The 12,199-nt window shown below is 45.7% G+C and overlaps 1 pseudogene; it reads left to right on the top strand.

Moving 5' to 3' along the window:
- The window catches only part of LOC102078272 (mucin-2-like), a 65,285-nt pseudogene that overhangs the window by 12,448 nt on the left and 40,638 nt on the right, over window positions 1-12,199 (top strand).

Raw genomic sequence — 12,199 nt, forward strand, 5'->3', positions numbered from 1 at the left:
TCAGATAAATGTGCCATTCAGAAATGTTGAATAAGGTTTTATTATGTGATTTTTTTACAGGCTGTTACCCTGTATGCCCAAAAGATGAGCCCATATTTGATGAGGAAAACCAAACGTGTGTGAATGTATGTCCAGAGCCAACTACCACCACATCTCCAACTACTACCACGACTCAAACTACCACCATAACCCTACCTACAACTACCACTACAACTCCAACTACCACCACATATCCAACCACAACTACCAACACGGCTACAACTCAAACTACCACCACGACTCCAACTACCACTACCACCACATCACCAACTACAACTCCATTGCCAACTACCACCACATCTTCAACTACTGCTACGACTCCATCTACAACTACCACCACATCTCCAACCATAACTACCACCACATCTCCAACTACTACTACAGAGCCAACTACCACCACGTCCCCAACTACTACCACGACTCAAACTACCACCATATCCCCACCTACAACTACCACTACGACTCCAACTACTTCTGCCACCACATATCCAACTACAACTACCTCAACATCTCCAACTACTACTACTACAGAGCCAACTACCACCACATCTACAACTACTGCTATGACTCCAACTACCACCACATCCCCAACTACAACCACCTCCACATGACCAACTACCACCACATCCCCAACCACAACTACCACCACGACTCCAACTACCACCACATATCCAACCACAACTACCACCACATCCCCAACCACAACTACCACTATGACTCCAACTACCACCACATATCCAACCACAACTACCACCACGACTCCAACTACCACCACATCTCCAACTGCTACCACAGCTCTAACTACCACCACATCCACAAGTACTACTACCACTACGACTCCAACTACCACCACATATCCAACTACAACTGCCACCACATCCCCAACCACAACTACAGAGCCAACTACCACCACATCTCCAACTACAACTACCACTGCGACTCCAACTACTTCTACCACTATATCTACAACTACCACCACATCTACAACTACTACTACAGAGCCAACTACCACCACATCTCCAACCACAACTACCACCACATCACCAACTACCACCACATATCCAACCACAACTACCACCACATCCCCAACCACAACTACCACTACGACTCCAACTACCACCACATATCCAACCACAACTACCACCACATCCCCAACTAATACAACAGCTCCAACTACCACCACATCCACAACTACTACTACGAATACGACGACGACCACATCCCCAACCACAACTACAGAGCCAACTACCACCACATCTCCAACTACAACTACCACTGCGACTCCAACTACTTCTACCACTACATCTACAACTACCACCACATCTACAACTACTACTACAGAGCCAACTACCACCACATCTCCAACCATAACTACCACCACATCACCAACTACCACCACATATCCAAACACAACTACCACCACATCCCCAACCACAACTACCACTACGACTCCAACTACCACCACATATCCAACCACAACTACTATCACGACTCCAACTACCACCACATCCCCGACTACTACCACGACTCAAACTACCACCATATCCCCACCTACAACTACCACTACGACTCCAACTACTTCTACCACCACATCTACAACTACAACTACTACCACATCCCCAACCACAACTACCACTACGACTCCAACTACCACCACATATCCAACCACAACTGCCACCATATCCCCAACTAATACAACAGCTCCAACTACAACTACAACTACAACTACGACTACGACTACCACCACATATCCAACTATAACTACCACCACATCCCCAACTAATACAACAGCTCCAACTACCACCACATCCACAACTACTACTACGACTACGACTACCACCACATATCCAACTATAACTACCACCACATCCACAACCACAACTACAGAGCCAACTACCACCACATCTCCAACTACCACTGAGACTCCAAATACTTCTACCACCACATCTACAACTGCCACCACATCTCCAACTACTACTACAGAGCCAACTACCACCACATCTCCAACTACCACCACATATCCAACCACAACTACCACCATATCTCCAACTACCACCACATATCCAACTATAACTACCACCACATCCCCAACCACAGCTACAGAGCCAACTACCACCACATCTCCAATTACAACTACCACTGCGACTCCAACTACCTTTGCCACTAGATCTACAACTACCACCACATCTACAACTACTACTACAGAGCCAACTACCACCACATCTCCAACCATAACTACCACCACATCACCGACTACCACCACATATCCAACCACAACTACCACCACATCCCCAACCACAACTACCACTATGACTCCAACTACCACCACATATCCAACCACAACTACCACCACATCCCCAACTAATACAACAGCTCCAACTACCACCACATCCACAACTACCACCACATATCCAACCACAACTACCACCATATCTCCAACTACCACCACATATCCAAACACAACTACCACCACATCTCCAACTGCTACTACAGAGCCAACTACCACCACATCTCCAACTACCACCACATATCTAACCACAACTACCACCATATCTCCAACTACCACCACATATCCAAACACATCTACCACCACATCTCCAACTACTACTACAGAGCCAATTACCACCACATCCACAAGTACTACTACCACTACGACTCCAACTACCACCACATATCCAACTACAACTACCTCCATATCTCCAACTACTACTACAGAGTCAACTACCACCACATCTCCAACCGTAACTACCACCACATCTCCAACTACTACTACTACAGAGCCAACTACCACCACATCTCAAACTACTATCACGACTCCAACTACCACCACATCCCCGACTACTACCACGCCTCAAACTACCACCATATCCCCACCTACAACTACCACTACGACTCCAACTACTTCTACCACCACATCTACAACTACAACTACTACCACATCTCCAACCATAACTACCACCATATCTCCAACTACTACCACATATCCAACCACAACTACCACCACATCCCCAACTACTACCACATCTCCAACTACTACTACAGAGCCAACTACCACCACATATCCAACTACTACCACATATCCAACCACAACTACCACCACATCCCCAGCTACTACCACATCCCCAACTACTACCACATCTCCAACTACTACTACAGAGCCAACTACCACCACATATCCAACTACAACTACCACCACATCCCCAACTACTACCACAGCTCCAACTACCACCACATCCACAAGAACTACTACCACTACGACTCCAACTACCACCACATATCCAACTCCAACTACCACCACATCTACAACTACTACTACAGAGCCAACTACCACCACATCTCCAACTACGACTACCACTGCAACTCCAACTACTTCTACTACCACATCTACAACTACCACCATATCTCCAACTACCACCACATCCCCAACTACTACCACAGCTCCAACTACCACCACATCCACAAGTTCTACTACCACTACGACTCCAACTACCACCACATATCCAACTACAACTACCACCACATCCCCAACCACAACTACAGAGCCAACTACCACCACATCTCCAACTACAACTACCACCACATCTCCAACTACTACTACAGAGCCACCTACCACCACGTCCCCAACTACTACCATGACTCAAACTACCACCACATCTCCAACCATAACTACCACCACATCTCCAACTACTACTACAGAGCCAACTACCACCACATCTCCAACTATGACTACCACTGCAACTCCAACTACTTCTACTACCACATCTACAACTACCACCACATCTACAACTACTACTACAGAGCGAACTACCACCACATATCCAACTACCACCACATATCCAACCACAGTTACCACCATATCTCCAACTACTACCACATATCCAACCACAACTACCACCACATCCCCAACTACTACCACAGCTCCAACTACCACCACATCCACAAGTACTACTACCACTACGACTCCAACTACCACCACATATCCAACTACAACTACCACCACATCCCCAACCACAACTACAGAGCCAACTACCACCACATCTCCAACTACAACTACCACTGCGACTCCAACTACTTCTACCACCAGATCTACAACTACCACCACATCTACAGCTACTACTACAGAGCCAACTACCACCACATCTCCAACCATAACTACCACCACATCACCGACTACCACCACATATCCAACCACAACTACCACCACATCCCCAACCACAACTACCACTACGACTCCAACTACCACCACATATCCAACCACAACTACCACCACATCGCCAACTACAACTACCACCACATATCCAACCACAACTACCACCACGACTCCAACTACTATCACAGCTCTAACTACCACCACATCTCCAACTACGACTACCACTGCAACTCCAACTACTTCTACTACCACATCTACAACTACTACCACATCTACAACTACCACCACATCTCCAACTACTACTACAGAGCCAACTACCACCACATATCCAACCACAACTACCACCATATTTCCAACTACCACCACATCCCCAACTACTACCACAGCTCCAACTACCACCACATCCACAAGTACTACTACCACTACGACTCCAACTACCACCACATATCCAACTACAGCTACCACCACATCTCCAACTACAACTACAGAGCCACCTACCACCACATCCCCAAATACTGCCACAACTCCAACTACCACTAGCGCCACATCTCCAACTACAACTACTACCGTGACTCCAACTACAAGTACCACCACGATTCCAACTACCACAAATACAACTCCAATGTCGTTGACTACTTGCATTCCAGAATTCAAATGTGAGTGGTCAGACTGGTATGATGTGGATGATCCTGCAGACAAAAGTGACTGGGAAACATACAAAAACATCACAGATGCTGGTCTTCAAATATGTAACTATATTGAAGATATTGACTGTAGAGCAGTAAATTACCCTGACAAAACATTTAATGACTTTGTGGCTGAAACTGGCCAAGTTGTTACTTGTCAAAACGACATTGGTTTAATATGTAAAGTAGAGGACCAGATCAGACCACCAAAAAAGTGTTTTGACTACAAGATCAAATTAAAATGTTGTGATGTGATATGTTCAACCACAACCACATCTCCTACTAAACCTACCACTACATCTCCAATCACCACCACGACTCCAACTACCACTACCACCATGACTCCAACTCAAACTACCACCAGATCTACAACTACAACTACCACATCGACTCCATCTACAACTACCACCAAATCCCCAACGACAATTACCACAACGTCTCCAACTACCACTACCACTCCAACTACCACCACATATCCAACTACTACCACATATCGAACCACAACTATCACCACATCTCCAACTACTACTACAGAGCCAACTACCACCACATCCCTAACTACAACTACCACTACGACTCCAACTACTTCTACCACCATATCTCCAACTACAACTACCACCACATCTCCAACTGCAACCTCATATCCAACCACAACTACCACCACATCCCCAACTAATTCAACAGCTCCAACTACCACCACATCCACAACTACGACTACGACTCCAACTACCACCACATATCCAACTATAACTACCACCACAACCACAACTACAGAGCCAACTACCACCACATCTACAACTACCACTGAGACTCCAAATACTTCTACCACCACATCTACAAATGCCACCACATATCCAACCACAACTACCACCATATCTCCAACTACCACCACATATCCAAACACAACTACCACCACATCTCCAACTACTACTACAGAACCAACTACCACCACATCCACAAGTACTACTACCACTACGACTCCAACTACCACCACATATCCAACTACAACTACCTCCACATCTCCAACTACTACTATAGAGCCAACTACCACCACATCCACAAGTACTACTACCACTACGACTCCAACTACCACCACATATCCAACTACAACTACCTCCACATCTCCAACTACTACTACTATAGAGCCAACTACCACCACATCTCAAACTACTATCACGACTCAAACTACCACCACATCCCCGACTACTACCACGACTCAAACTACCACCATATCCCCACCTACAACTACCACTACGACTCCAACTACTTCTACCACCACATATCCAACTACAACTACCTCCACATCTCCAACTACTACTACTACAGAGCCAACTACCATCACATCTCCAACCATAACTACCACCACATCTCCAACTACTACTACAGAGCCAACTACCACCACATCTCCAACTACTATCACGACTCAAACTACCACCATATCCCCACCTACAACTACCACTATGACACCAACTACTTCTACCACCACATCTACAACTACAACTACCACCACATCTCCAACTACTACTACAGAGCCAACTACCACCACATCTACAACTACTGCTACGACTCCAACTACCACCACATCTCCAACTCCAACAACCTCCACATCTCCAACTGCTATTACAGAGCCAACTACCACACTACCACCACATCCCCAACTACTGCTACGACTCAAACTACCACCATAGCCCCAACTACTACCACGACTCAAACTACCACCATAGCCCCATCTACAACTACCACTACGACTCCAACTACTTCTACCACCACATCTACAACTACTACTACAGAGTCAACTACCACCACATCCCCAACTACTGCCACGACTCCAACTACCACCACATCCTCAACTCTAACTACCACTACAACTCCAACTACCACCACATCTCCAACTACCACGACAACTCTATCTACAACTACCACCACATCTACATCTACAACTACCACCACATCTCCAACTGCTACTACAGAGCCAGCTACCACCACATATCCAACTATTACCACGACTCAAACTACCACCATATCCCCATCTACAACTACCACTACGACTCCAACTACTTCTACCACCACATCTCTAACTACAACTACCACCACATCTCCAACTACTACTACAGAGTCAACTACCACCACATCCCCACCTACTGCCACGACTCCAACTACCATAACATCCCCAACTCCAACTACCACCACATCTCCAACTGCTATTACAGAGCCAACTACCACCACATCCCCAACTACTGCTACGACTCAAACTACCACCATAGCCCCAACTACTACCACGACTCAAACTACCACCATAGCCCCATCTACAACTACCACTACGACTCCAACTACTTCTACCACCACATCTCTAACTACAACTACCACCACATCTCCAACTACTACTACAGAGTCAACTACCACCACATCCCCACCTACTGCCACGACTCCAACTACCACCACATCCTCAACTCTAACTACCACTACAACTCCAACTACCACCACATCTCCAACTACCACGACAACTCTATCTACAACTACCACCACATCTACATCTACAACTACCACCACATCTCCAACTGCTACTACAGAGCCAACTACCACCACATATCCAACTATTACCACGACTCAAACTACCACCATATCCCCATCTACAACTACCACTACGACTCCAACTACTTCTACCACCACATCTCTAACTACAACTACCACCACATCTCCAACTACTACTATAGAGTCAACTACCACCACATCCCCACCTACTGCCACAACTCCAACTACCATAACATCCCCAACTCCAACTACCACCACATCTCCAACTGCTATTACAGAGCCAACTACCACCACATCCCCAACTACTGCTACGACTCAAACTGCCACCATAGCCCCAACTACTACCACGACTCAAACTACCACCATAGCCCCATCTACAACTACCACTTCGACTCCAACTACTTCTACCACCACATCTCCAACTACTACTACAGAGTCAACTACCACCACATCCCCACCTACTGCCACGATTCCAACTACCATAACATCCCCAACTCCAATTACCACCACATCTCCAACTGCTATTACAGAGCCAACTACCACCACATCCCCAACTACTGCTACGACTCAAACTACCACCATAGCCCCAACTACTACCACGACTCAAACTACCACCATAGCCCCAACTACAACTACCACCACATCTCCAACTACTACTACAGAGCCAACTACCACCACATCCCTAACTACAACTACCACTACGACTCCAACTACTTCTACCACCATATCTCCAACTACAACTACCACCACATCTCCAACTGCAACCTCATATCCAACCACAACTACCACCACATCCCCAACTAATTCAACAGCTCCAACTACCACCACATCCACAACTACGACTACGACTCCAACTACCACCACATATCCAACTATAACTACCACCACAACCACAACTACAGAGCCAACTACCACCACATCTACAACTACCACTGAGACTCCAAATACTTCTACCACCACATCTACAAATGCCACCACATATCCAACCACAACTACCACCATATCTCCAACTACCACCACATATCCAAACACAACTACCACCACATCTCCAACTACTACTACAGAACCAACTACCACCACATCCACAAGTACTACTACCACTACGACTCCAACTACCACCACATATCCAACTACAACTACCTCCACATCTCCAACTACTACTATAGAGCCAACTACCACCACATCCACAAGTACTACTACCACTACGACTCCAACTACCACCACATATCCAACTACAACTACCTCCACATCTCCAACTACTACTACTATAGAGCCAACTACCACCACATCTCAAACTACTATCACGACTCAAACTACCACCACATCCCCGACTACTACCACGACTCAAACTACCACCATATCCCCACCTACAACTACCACTACGACTCCAACTACTTCTACCACCACATATCCAACTACAACTACCTCCACATCTCCAACTACTACTACTACAGAGCCAACTACCATCACATCTCCAACCATAACTACCACCACATCTCCAACTACTACTACAGAGCCAACTACCACCACATCTCCAACTACTATCACGACTCAAACTACCACCATATCCCCACCTACAACTACCACTATGACACCAACTACTTCTACCACCACATCTACAACTACAACTACCACCACATCTCCAACTACTACTACAGAGCCAACTACCACCACATCTACAACTACTGCTACGACTCCAACTACCACCACATCTCCAACTCCAACAACCTCCACATCTCCAACTGCTATTACAGAGCCAACTACCACCACATCCCCAACTACTGCTACGACTCAAACTACCACCATAGCCCCAACTACTACCACGACTCAAACTACCACCATAGCCCCATCTACAACTACCACTTCGACTCCAACTACTTCTACCACCACATCTCCAACTACTACTACAGAGTCAACTACCACCACATCCCCACCTACTGCCACGACTCCAACTACCACCACATCCTCAACTCTAACTACCACTACAACTCCAACTACCACCACATCTCCAACTACCACGACAACTCTATCTACAACTACCACCACATCTACATCTACAACTACCACCACATCTCCAACTGCTACTACAGAGCCAGCTACCACCACATATCCAACTATTACCACGACTCAAACTACCACCATATCCCCATCTACAACTACCACTACGACTCCAACTACTTCTACCACCACATCTCTAACTACAACTACCACCACATCTCCAACTACTACTACAGAGTCAACTACCACCACATCCCCACCTACTGCCACGACTCCAACTACCATAACATCCCCAACTCCAACTACCACCACATCTCCAACTGCTATTACAGAGCCAACTACCACCACATCCCCAACTACTGCTACGACTCAAACTACCACCATAGCCCCAACTACTACCACGACTCAAACTACCACCATAGCCCCATCTACAACTACCACTACGACTCCAACTACTTCTACCACCACATCTCTAACTACAACTACCACCACATCTCCAACTACTACTACAGAGTCAACTACCACCACATCCCCACCTACTGCCACGACTCCAACTACCACCACATCCTCAACTCTAACTACCACTACAACTCCAACTACCACCACATCTCCAACTACCACGACAACTCTATCTACAACTACCACCACATCTACATCTACAACTACCACCACATCTCCAACTGCTACTACAGAGCCAACTACCACCACATATCCAACTATTACCACGACTCAAACTACCACCATATCCCCATCTACAACTACCACTACGACTCCAACTACTTCTACCACCACATCTCTAACTACAACTACCACCACATCTCCAACTACTACTATAGAGTCAACTACCACCACATCCCCACCTACTGCCACAACTCCAACTACCATAACATCCCCAACTCCAACTACCACCACATCTCCAACTGCTATTACAGAGCCAACTACCACCACATCCCCAACTACTGCTACGACTCAAACTGCCACCATAGCCCCAACTACTACCACGACTCAAACTACCACCATAGCCCCATCTACAACTACCACTTCGACTCCAACTACTTCTACCACCACATCTCCAACTACTACTACAGAGTCAACTACCACCACATCCCCACCTACTGCCACGATTCCAACTACCATAACATCCCCAACTCCAATTACCACCACATCTCCAACTGCTATTACAGAGCCAACTACCACCACATCCCCAACTACTGCTACGACTCAAACTACCACCATAGCCCCAACTACTACCACGACTCAAACTACCACCATAGCCCCAACTACAACTACCACCACATCTCCAACTACTACTACAGAGTCAACTACCACCACATCTCCAACTACTATCACGACTCCAACTACCACCACATCCCCAACTACTACCACGACTCAAACTACCACCATAGCCCCAACTACAACTACCACTACGACTCCAACTACTTCTACCACCACATCTCTAACTACAACTACCACCACATCTCCAACTACTACTACAGAGCCAACTACCACCACATCTCCAACTATAACTACCACCACATCTCCAACTGCTATTACAGAGCCAACTACCACCACATCTCCAACTACTACTACTACAGAGCCAACTACCACCACATCTCCAACTACCACTACAACTACAGCTACCACCACATCCCCAACTACAACTACTTTGCCAACTTCCACCACATCTTCAACTACAACTACCACCACAACTACAACTACCACCACATCTCCAACTACTACAACAGAGCCAACTACCACCACATATCCAACCACAACTACCACCACATCTCCAACTTCTACTACAGAGCCAACTACCACCACATCCCCAACTACTACCACGGCTGCAACTACCACCAAATCTCCAACTACAACTACCTCCACATCTCCAACTACTACTACAGAGCCAACTACCACCACATCTCCAACTACAACTACCACTACAACTCCAACTACCACCACATATCCAACAACAACTACCACCACATCCCCAACTACAACTACAGAGCCAACTACCACCACATCTCCAACTACAACTACAGTGCCAACTACAACCCCAACCGTGACTACAACAAAGAAAGTGGACTGCCCTGACTGGGGTGTTTCAGTAAGACCCTTTATTTATCACATAAAAAATGTTTTCAATAGCTTTCTATTTAAAGAGACATATCTGTTTTGACTTATTTAGTAACTAACTTCATTCTTGCTTTTTGTGCTATTTTCTTGAAGCAAAATGAGACCTTCTATTTTTGCAACTGCACCATGGCCAGATGCATAGAAAATAACACAATAGAAATTATTCCATATGAATGTCCCCCTCTTCAAAACATAACTTGCACCAATGGAAAGGAACCAGTCCTTGTGTATGATGAGTACTACTGCTGTCAATATTATACTTGTGACTGTAAGTTATTCTGTAGTTAAAAATATTTATTCCATTCATGTTATTTTTTCCTACCTTAAATATTTTTTCTCTCTTTTAGGTGTATGTGAAGGGTGGGGAGATCCGCATTACATCACGTTTGATGGACTTTTCTACAGTTATCAAGGAAACTGCACTTATGTTTTGATGAAAGAGATTTTACCAATACATAACTTGGAGATTTATATTGACAATGTCTTTTGTGATCCAACTGAAGATGTTTCTTGTCCACGATCAATAACAGTGGCATATGTATCACAAGTCATTACACTCATTAATCATAATCTTATTGGAACTGCACAACTGGAGGTGAAGTTGAATATATGACTGCCAATATTTTATTGTATTTTTCTGCAAAATAACCAAGATTGTTTA

Source organism: Oreochromis niloticus, linkage group LG7, assembly GCF_001858045.2.
Source record: "Oreochromis niloticus isolate F11D_XX linkage group LG7, O_niloticus_UMD_NMBU, whole genome shotgun sequence".
NCBI classification, from domain to species: domain Eukaryota; kingdom Metazoa; phylum Chordata; class Actinopteri; order Cichliformes; family Cichlidae; genus Oreochromis; species Oreochromis niloticus.